The sequence below is a fragment of the Lynx rufus genome, unplaced genomic scaffold (genome assembly GCF_022079265.1).
Source record: "Lynx rufus isolate CCGP_SWC_20201006 ecotype Redwood Valley unplaced genomic scaffold, mLynRuf1.p SCAF_9, whole genome shotgun sequence".
NCBI lineage: Eukaryota > Metazoa > Chordata > Mammalia > Carnivora > Felidae > Lynx > Lynx rufus.
The window spans coordinates 63,943,525-63,953,696 of NW_025814897.1; positions in this window are offsets into that span (position 1 = coordinate 63,943,525).

The window sequence follows — 10,172 nt, forward strand, 5'->3', positions numbered from 1 at the left end:
TGCATTGTTTACTTCTCTTTAGGACGCTGGGTGAAGTAGGTCATCTTGGTTGAGTCTGGCTTGGAGACCTTGGTTCAGTTGCCCAGTGGCCAGATCTGTGGAGAGGTACTCAAAGAATCTGGCCTGTGTTGCCTCTCCACCTGAAAGGATTTGCAGATAAGTTACAGAAAGGAAAAGGGAAAGAAAGGGGAAAGCAGATAAAAAAGAGGCTGATCTAAATCCTGGAAAATTGTTTCTCTATGAAACTCAAGAGTTCCATGACTTTGTAATTCTCCTTGCCTGGGAAAGACTTTGGGGTCCAGATGGATTATAAAGAAATGAAAAATTACTCTGCTATTGGTTGAAAAAAATGCAATATAACCAAAATGCAAAGGTTACTTCTGGGATTGTTGGATGCCCCCGTTGGATGATAGTCCAAAGGAGAGCAATTTTTCAGTTTTGTATGTTTTTTCTCCATAGCTGTTTGAGGTATATCCCTTCCCATTCCTCTCTCTCTTGCTTTCATTCTGTTTCCCTGCCACTGAACTTGGGCAGGCTTTGCATGTTGACTCTTCCCACAGACCTTATTCAGGCAGAACCTATAGCTGAACAGGTCAAGGATGCAATAAGACCACTGCTCAGTAGAGACAACCATTCTTTAAAAGACACATCCTTGGAGACCTGGTTCACAAGTGCTATAGGATTTTCAAGAGCAACAGTGACAAAGAAGTTAGAGAAATTTCCCTAGTGATTTCTGAATGTCAACAAACAAAGAAGATGCTATATGATTATCAGATGGGGAAACAGAGAACAACATCTTCCTAGCAAATCAGCCTGGTGATTCATCCTAATCCTTTTGGCAAGCCTTGATTTTCCTTCTCTCTGGTTGTTCGGGAAATAACTATTACTCATGATGTAGGACTTTAAGGAATTAATATTATTCAGAAAGTACTAGTGAGAGGCTCAAAATACACAAAAGATGATTGAAACAGTGTTAACAGTACACTAAACTCTAGGGAGAAGCACAACTTTCTTTCTATTCCTTTCACTCAAGAGAAGAGTACTCCCAAGCAAGGAAGACAGACAACTACACATAGGGCTAGGTATCAAGCTTTGGTGGGTAAAGCAAATTTAGAAGTAGCCAATTCTATCTCTTTTAAGGAAAATTCTCCTATCTTGACTCTTTTTGAAATGTCATATAATACTCTTCTCTTTTGTGTTTCATGTGAATAGTTATTGAGAATAATCTGAGGAAGATGTTTTAGAAGGAGGAATATGCATTTCTAGAGATCCAAGAAGAAAATAAACTGGGATCCCAAGCAAAGGAGGGCAGGAGACAAGGCAAAGGGCACATAGAACAGGCAGCTGATGGCTTCTTTGCGCTAAACCTTAGATTAAAACCTCTTTGCTCGTTTAATCTTTCCATGTCTCCTTTAACTATCAAAGTTTTAAGACCTTGAGGGCCATTGTGGGTCTGGGGGGAAGTACAAAGAGGCTGTTGAGACTTGTCAGCAGAACAAGAAATGACCTTGTGTCTCAGATCTGATCCAGGCCTGCTTATCAATTAAGAGACTGAGGACACATATCTGATGTGACAGCATGTGTCTTTGCCTGTAATATTCCCTCTGCATATGTCTCGCTTTGAAAACAGCAAGTGTGTAGTAGCAGCAGATGAAGGCTTTGTCCAATATTTGGAACTTTTCTTAGTTCTCTGTTAAATACTTTTTTTTATTAGAGTTAACACCACCAAACGTAAGTAGAATTTTGGTGTCATCTACATAGCATTCATGTGGATGTATTTTCTTGACTAAAATTCATGAGCAAGAATAACAATAATTTTTTAATGTGTGGATTTATTTTAACACATAGTTATAATATATAATATATCAATTTATCCATTCAATTAATCTTTATCAAAAATAAATTTAGGTAAAATAATTATGAAATTCAATCAGAAAATAGTTATTACTATATTTACGTGGTTATTTTCACCATTCATCTAATGTGGAGCTTACATGGTATTTTTCCATTTAGGCTTATAAGGAACCCTGCTCTGTCAATTCATAAAGTTTATTGGTTTGGTTAATTTGCTTATCAATAACTGAAACACTGGAACTCTGGGATAATTCCAGATATGTTAGAAAGTAGAAGCTTTCATGCCATTGAAGTTTCATGCCAGAAACCTTTGAAGTATTCTAAACTTTAATTCCTTTGCCCCCAAATACCCTAGTCAATCAAATGAGTAAGGTCATCTCTATTTTAAAAATTCAAGGATGCTGTCAGTAGGGTGATAAGGACATCTGTGAATACATAGGAGCAAGATCAACTCTTTTCAGAAAACAGAGACTAACAATAAGTTGTGTGCCTGTTATGTGCTAAAGACTTCACATATGTGTTGTCTAATTTAATGCTTCCAATAACTCTATTAAATGCTATCATATTTCCAATTGTCAAACAAAAAAGAATATAGAGCAGTTTTTCCAGGGTGATTATATCTGTCAGTGTTCTGTTATAGGTTACAGAATTCACCTTAGCTAGTTGAAGTAGAAAGAGAATTTGGTTCTTTAAAATCATTGTGAAAGTTGGCATAGAGGACATTAGGCGAGCCCCAGGAACAATGTTCAGCCTCCAGGATCCCCTCCTCTCAGTCACAATAGAGAAAGTTGCTGCTGTTGCTGCTGCTTCCTTTGCAGGGCTGATGAACCAGAATCTACTGGCTCCCAAACTTTGGCCATACTTTATATCAGATAAAAGAATGTCCCATACTCTGCCTCCCTCTGTACGTTACTAATGTGTGAATCAAAGTCTCATATGAACACAAGACAGGAACCTAAACATGAATGAAAACCTGAAAACTTTAGTTTTAAGTTCCAGCCTCAGCATGTTAGAAAGTATTGAAATGGATATGAAGAACTAATCTATGATATTTACCTAGTCTAAAAATCAAACAATTTGAAAGAATAGGGTATTTAAAAATTGGAACTATGGCAAAGGATTTAGAAGATATGGGCACTGTGACTATCAACTGAGAGTATAACATACATTCAGAGAGGGATTTACTCATCAAATATCTATTGACTGTTGAATAGATAATAAATAAATTTTTAGTAATTGTGAATATACAGAAATATCTATGGTGTAAGAAACTTACTATCTAGTATGAGAAATAATATGTATATTTGAATTATTATCAGTATAAGACAGAGGCTAGAAGAATGCTATACCAAGATATTGTCACACCAAATAGGAGTTAAGTACAGGAAGAGATCGTTTCTTTCTAATAGTGTGGGGATAAATAAGCAAAAGCTTGATGTTAGAAAAAATAAGGAAAGCTTCATGGAAGACTTGGGACTCCTTCCCAAGTCTTAAAGATATTATGAGCAATACTGTTTATCTTGTATTTTGTTAAGTGTATTTTGTTAATTTAAAACAGTATGTGTCAAACACTGTGCCAGATATGCTCACATATAACCATTACAATTTTTTTCAGCATAGATTACACACAATGTTACGTTAGTTTCAGGTATACAACATAGTGATTCCACAAGTTCATAGGTTATGCTATGCTCACAAGTATAACTAACATCTGTCACTATACAACACTATTACGTTATCCTTGACTGTGTTCTGAATACCGTGCCTTTTATTCCCATGACTTACTCATTCCGTAACTGGAAGCCTATATCTACCACACTCCTTCATCTGTTTTGCCCCTACACCCCTCCCCTCTAGCAAGTGTCAGTTCGTTCTCTGTATTTACAGGTATGATTCTGCTTTTTGTTTGTTTCTTTCTTTATTTGTTTTGTTATTTAGATTCCACATATGAGTAAAATCATATGGTATTTGTCTTTCTCTGACTGACTTATATCACTTAGCATAATACCCATCCATGTTTGTATAATTTGTATGATCTCATTCTTTTTTATAAAGCTGAGTATATATATATATACACCACATCTTCTTTATTCATCTATTGATGGACATTTTGGTTTCTTCCATATGGCTATAGTGAATAATACTACAATAAACATAGGGGTGCATATATATTTTTGAATTAGCATTTTTGTTTCCTTTGGGAAATGCCCAGTAGTGGAATTATTGGATCATGTGTTGTTGTTTTTTTTTAATTTTTTAAGGAACTTCCATAGTATTTTCCACAGTGGCTATATCAATTTTACATGGTTCCTTTTTCTCCACAACCTCACCAAATATTTGTTCACTCAGATTAATCAGTAGCTTGGCTAATTATTTAATCCTCACCTCCTAGCTATAGTCCTACTATTCTAAGAAGGTGAGAATCACCTGGGTGCTTGTTAAAAAGATTCCTGGTTCTACCCTAAACCTAAGGAGTCCTGCTGTTCAGAGGAAGAGACCCCAAAACTGTATTACTAACAACTGCCTCAGGGAACCCTTATCACTAACACTTGTTATTTCTTGTCTTTTTCTCTCTCTCTTTTTTTAAGTTTGTTTGTTTGTTTGTTTACTTATTTATTTATAGAGCATGAGCAGGGAAGGGGCAAAGAGAGGAGCCTGATGTGGGTGGGGCTTGAACTGCACACCATGAAATCATGATCTGAGCTGAAACCAAGAGTCAGGCCTTTAACCAACTGAGCCACCCAAGCACCCCTCTTGTCTTTTTTATTTTAGCCATTTAGACAAGTGTAAGGTGATATCTCATTGTGGTTTTGATTTGCATTTCCAAATGATGAGTGATGTTGAGCATCTCTTTATGTATTTGTTGGCCATCTGTAAGTCTTCTTTGGAAAAATATCTATTCACGTTCTCTGTCCTTTTTAAAAACAAATTATTTGTTGTTTGGTGTTGTGTTGTATAAGTACATCTTGGAGTCTGGTTTTGTGATGCCTCCAGTTTTGGTTTTCTTTTTTAACATTATATTGACTATACAGGGTCTTTTATGGTTCCATACAAATTTTAGAATTGTTTGTTCTGTCTCTATGAAAAACACTGGTGTTATTATTTTTTTAAGTTTATTTATTTATTTTGAGAGAGAGTGCAAGAGGGGGAGGGGAAGAGAAAGAGGAAGAATCTCAAGCAGCCTCCATCTAGATCTCATAAACTACGAGATCATGACCTGAGCAGTAATCAAGAGACTGTAACTTAACCGACTGAGCCACCCAGGCACCCCAATACTGGTGTTATTTTGATAGGGATTTCATTGAATTGTAGATCGCTTTGGGTAGTATAGACATTTTAACAATATTCATTCTTCCAATCCATGAGCATGAAATATTTTTCCATTTCTTTGTGTCTTCTTCAATTTCTTTCATAAGGGTTCTATAGTTTTTAGAGCACAGATCTTTTACCTCTTTGGTTGGGTTTATTCCTAGGTACCTTATGGTTTGTGGTGATTGTAAATGGGATTGATTCTTTTGTTTCCCTTTCTTCTGCTTCATTATTGGTGTATTGAAATGCAACCAATTTCTGTACATTGGTTTTATGTCCTTCAACTTTGCTGAATTCATATATTAGTTCTAGCAATTTTTTGGTGGAGTCTTTCGGGTTTTCTATGTAGACTATCATTTCGTCTGCAAAGATGAAAGTGAAAGTTTGACTTCTTCCTTGACAATTTGGATGCCTTTTATTTGTTTTTGTTACCTGACTGCTGAGGCTAAGATTTCCAATACTATCATGAACAACAGTAGAGTGGACATCTCTGTTGTGTTCCTGATCTCAGGGGAAATGCTCTCAGTTTTTCCCCATCGAGGATATTAGCTGTGGGTCTTTCATATTTGGCTTTTATGATGTTGAGGTATGTTCCTTCTATCCTGACTTTCTTGAGGATTTTTATTAAGAAAGGTTACTATATTTTGTCAAATGCTATTTCTGCATCTACTGAAAGGATTATATGGTTCTTATCCTTTTTTTAATTATTATTAATGTGGTGTATCGCATTAAGGTTTGCAGATATTGAACCACGCCTACAGTCCAGGAATAAATCCCACTTGATCATGATGAAGCATTCTTTTAATGTTGTTGAATTGATTTGCTGGTAGTACCTTGTTGAGAATTTTTACATTCAGCTTCATCAGGGCTTGTAATTCTGTTCTTTAGTGGGGTCTTTGTCTGTTTTTGGAATTAAGGTAATTCTGGCTTCATAGAATGAGTCCAGAAGCTTTCCTTTCATTTCTATGTTTGGGTATAGCTATTAACTCTGCTTTAAATGTCTGGTAGAATTCCCCTTGGAAGCCATCTGGCCCAGGACTCTTATTTGTTGGGAGATTTTTTTTTTTTCAACTTATTTTTTTTTTATTTTTTTTTTTATTTTTGGGACAGAGAGAGAGCATGAACGGGGGAGGGGCAGAGAGAGAGGGAGACACAGAATCGGAAACAGGCTCCAGGCTCCGAGCCATCAGCCCAGAGCCTGACGCGGGACTCGAACTCACGGACCGCGAGATCGTGACCTGGCTGAAGTCGGTCGCTTAACCGACTGCGCCACCCAGGCGCCCCTGTTGGGAGATTTTCGATAACTGATTTAATTTCTTCACTGTTTATGGGTCTGTTCAAATTTTCTATTTCTTCCCATTTGAGTTTTGTAGTTTATATGTTTCTAGGAATCTATTTCCTCCAGGTTGCCCAATTTGCTGGCATATAATTAGTCATAATATCCGCTTATATTAGTTTGTATTTCTGTGGTGTTGGTTGTGACCTCTCCTCTTTAGATTATGATTTTATTTATTTGAGTCCTTTGTCTTTTGTTTGTTTGTTTGTTTGATAACTCTGGCTAGGGGTTTATCACTTTTGGTGATTCTTTCAGAGAACCAGCTCCTAGTTTCATTGATCTTTTCTACTGTTTGTTTGTTTGTTTTCTGTATCATTTATTTCTGCTCTGATCTTTATTATTTCCTTTCTTCTGCTGGTTTTAGACTCTATTTACTGTTCTTTCTCTAGCTTTCTTGGGTGTAAGGTTTGGTTGTACATTTGAGACTTTCTTGCTTTTTGAGGAAGGCCTGTATTGCTCTATACTTCCCTCTTATGACCATCTTTGCTGCATTCCAGTGGTTTTGGACTGTTGTGTTTTCATTTTCATTTGCTTCCATGCATTTTGTAAATTTCTTCTTTAATTTGCTGGTTAACCCAATCATTCTTTAATAGGATGTTCTTTAACCTCCATGTATTTGTGGTCTATCCGAATGTTATCTTGTGGTCGAATTCAAGTTTCATAGCATTATGGTCTGAAAATATGCAGGGTATGATCTCAATCTTTTTGTATTTGTTGAGGCCTGAATTGTGACCCAGTATGTGATGTATTCTGAAGAATATTCCATTTGCACTTGAGAAGAATGTGTAGTCCGCTGCTTTAGGATGAAATGCTCTGAATATATCCGTTAAGTCCATCTGGTCCAGTGTGTCATTTATCATTGATCTTCTGCTTAGATGATCTGTCCATTGTTGTAAGTGGAGTGTTAAAGTCCTCTGCTATTATTGTACTATTATCAATGAGTTTCGTTAAGTGTTATTAATTGATTTTTATATTTGGGTGCTTTCAATTTGAGGACATAAATATTTATAATTATTAGATCTTGTTGGATAGACCCCTTTTTTATGATATTGTGTCCTTCTTCATCTCTTATTACACTCCTTGGTTTAAAATCTAGTTTGTCTAGGGGCACCTGGGTGGCTCTGTCATTTGAGTGTCTGACTCTTGATTTTGCCTCATATCATGATCCCAGGGTTGTGGGATTGAGCCCCACATCAGGCTCTGTGCTGAGCATGGAGCCTGCTTAAGATACTCTCTTTCTCTCTCTCTTTCTCTTTCTCTCTGTCTCTCCCTCCTCCACCTCTCTCCTCTGCTTGTTCTCTGTCTAAAATAAAATAAAATAAAATAAAATAAAATCTAGTTTGTCTATTATGGCTTCTCTGGCTTTCTTTTGATGTCCATTAGGATGATAACTGCTTCTCCACCCCCTCACTTTCCATCTGGATGTGTCTTTGGGTCTAAAATGAGTCTTTTGTAAATAGCATATCTATGGCTCTTGTTTTTTTAATCCTTTGTGATTCCCTGTGTCTTTTGATTGGAGCATTTAGTCCATTTACATTCAGAGTATTTATTGATAGGTATGCACTTGGTGCCATTGTAATCCCTATAAAATTGTTGTTCCTATAGATTGTCTGTGTTCCTTTCTAGTCTTTGTTGTTTTTGGTCTTTAATATTTCTTGCAGAGCTGGTTTAGTGTTAATGAACTCCTTTAGTTTTTGCTTATCTTGGAAACTCTTTATCTCTCCTTCTATACTGAATGATAGCCTTGCTGGATAGAGTATTCTTAGCTGCATGTTTTTCCCATTTAGCATGTTGAATACATCCTGCCACTCCCTTCTGGCCTGCCAAGTTTCACAGGACAGGTCTGTTGCTAACCTTATGTGTCTACCCTTATAGTTTAAGGACCTTTTGTCCCTAGCTGCTTTCAGAATTCTCTCTTTATCTTTGTATTTTGCAAGTTTCGCTGTGATACATGAAAGGTCACTTGGCATTGACCTGTTTTTGTTGATTTTGAGGGGAATTTTCTGTACCTCTTCAACTTCAATGCCTATTTTCTTCCCCAGATTAGGGAAGTTCTCAGCGATAATTTGTTCAAATAAACCTTATGCCCCTTTCCTCCACTCTTCTTCTGGGACTCCTATGATACAGATATTATTGTGCTTTATGGAGTCACTGAATTCCCTAGGTCTACCTTTGTGATCTAATAGTTTTATTTCCGTCTTCTTTTCAGCTTCATTATTTTCCATAATTTCATCTTCTATTTCACCTATTCTTTCCTCTGCTTCTTTTGTCTTTGTTGTGATTACATTCAGTCAGTTTTGCATCTAAGTTATAGACTTTTATTTCGGCCTAACTAGTTTTTGGGTGTTTTATCTCTGCAGCAAGGGTTTCTCTGGTGTGTTCTGTGCTTTTTTCAAGCCCAGCTAATAGTCTTATAATTTTTGTTCTAAATTCTTGTTCAGATATATTGTTTTTATGTGTTTTGAGCAAATCCCTGATTGTGATTTCTTCTTGATCTTTCTTTTGGGGAGCATTCCTCCATTTTGTTGTCATTTTGTCTAGGTTTCTGTCTTTTGCGTGTTATGAAAGTTTATTATGTTTCCTGCTCCTGAAAGTAATCTATATTAAGAAGAGGTCATACACCACCCAGGACCTGGTGCTTTAGGAAATGTTTCTGATATATACTGTGTGCACTCTACTCTTACATTCTGGCTATTCTTTCCATGGGTCAGTCCTCTGCAGAGTTCCTCCTTGCTTGCAGTGGAGAGTGTTTGGACCTTTAGCTAGGTGTGCTTTGATTTGTTTGTTAAAATAAGCCTGATTTTTAAAAAAACCCTGATGCCCCCCCAAAAAAAGCAAAAAGGAAAAGGAACAACAACAACAACACAAACAAGCAGGAAAACAAAAACCTGTAAGCCTGATTCAAAAGAAAGAAAGAAGCCTGATCCAAAAAATGAGAAAAGGAAATTAAAAAATCAACAAATGAACAAAAAACTATAAGACTGATTAAAAAGAAGAAGGCTGGCCCTATTTCCAACAGAACTGGAAGCTGACACATCAGAACATCTATGATCAGTAGACATGGTACATGCGGGGGGCCTGTGTTGATCCTCTGAGGGAGAGGTCTGTTGTGCTGGTTTCACAGTCAGACCTGCCTTAGTAAAGATGCACCTGCAGGGTGCAGAAGGCCAGGGTTTGGTGTAAACAGCTTCAGCTTCCACTGGGGCACTGTGTTGCTCACTGACTCTGCTGGGAGAGGGAAGTGGAGATGGTGTCACCCTGCTCTCTTGTTCCCAGGGAGGGTTGCTAGTGCCTGCTGCTGTTCAGGAAGCCCTCACAGAAAAGCAAACAATCTCCCCTCCTGTGTCCCAGGCTTCCATCAAACCCCTGCACTCACTCTGTGCCTGGGCAGTTGGCACACCTGGCACCACAGCTCCTGTGTTTTATCTCTAGCATGCAGCTGGGATTAAAAGCTGTAAATCTTAAAGGACCCGTCAAGGCACTGACCCATCCCTTCCTCTAGAGAAGAGCCATGCAGCACTGCACCTGGCTCCATTCTGTCCTAGAAAAGCAAGCGCATGGTCGCACAGGTGCCTGGAGTTTATGGTAAGGCAGAGTGAAAAGCTGCAGCCAGGTTATTTGCCCAGCTCTGTCCTCCATTGGTGACTTAATGGTGCCCACCAGGTCTTTGGTC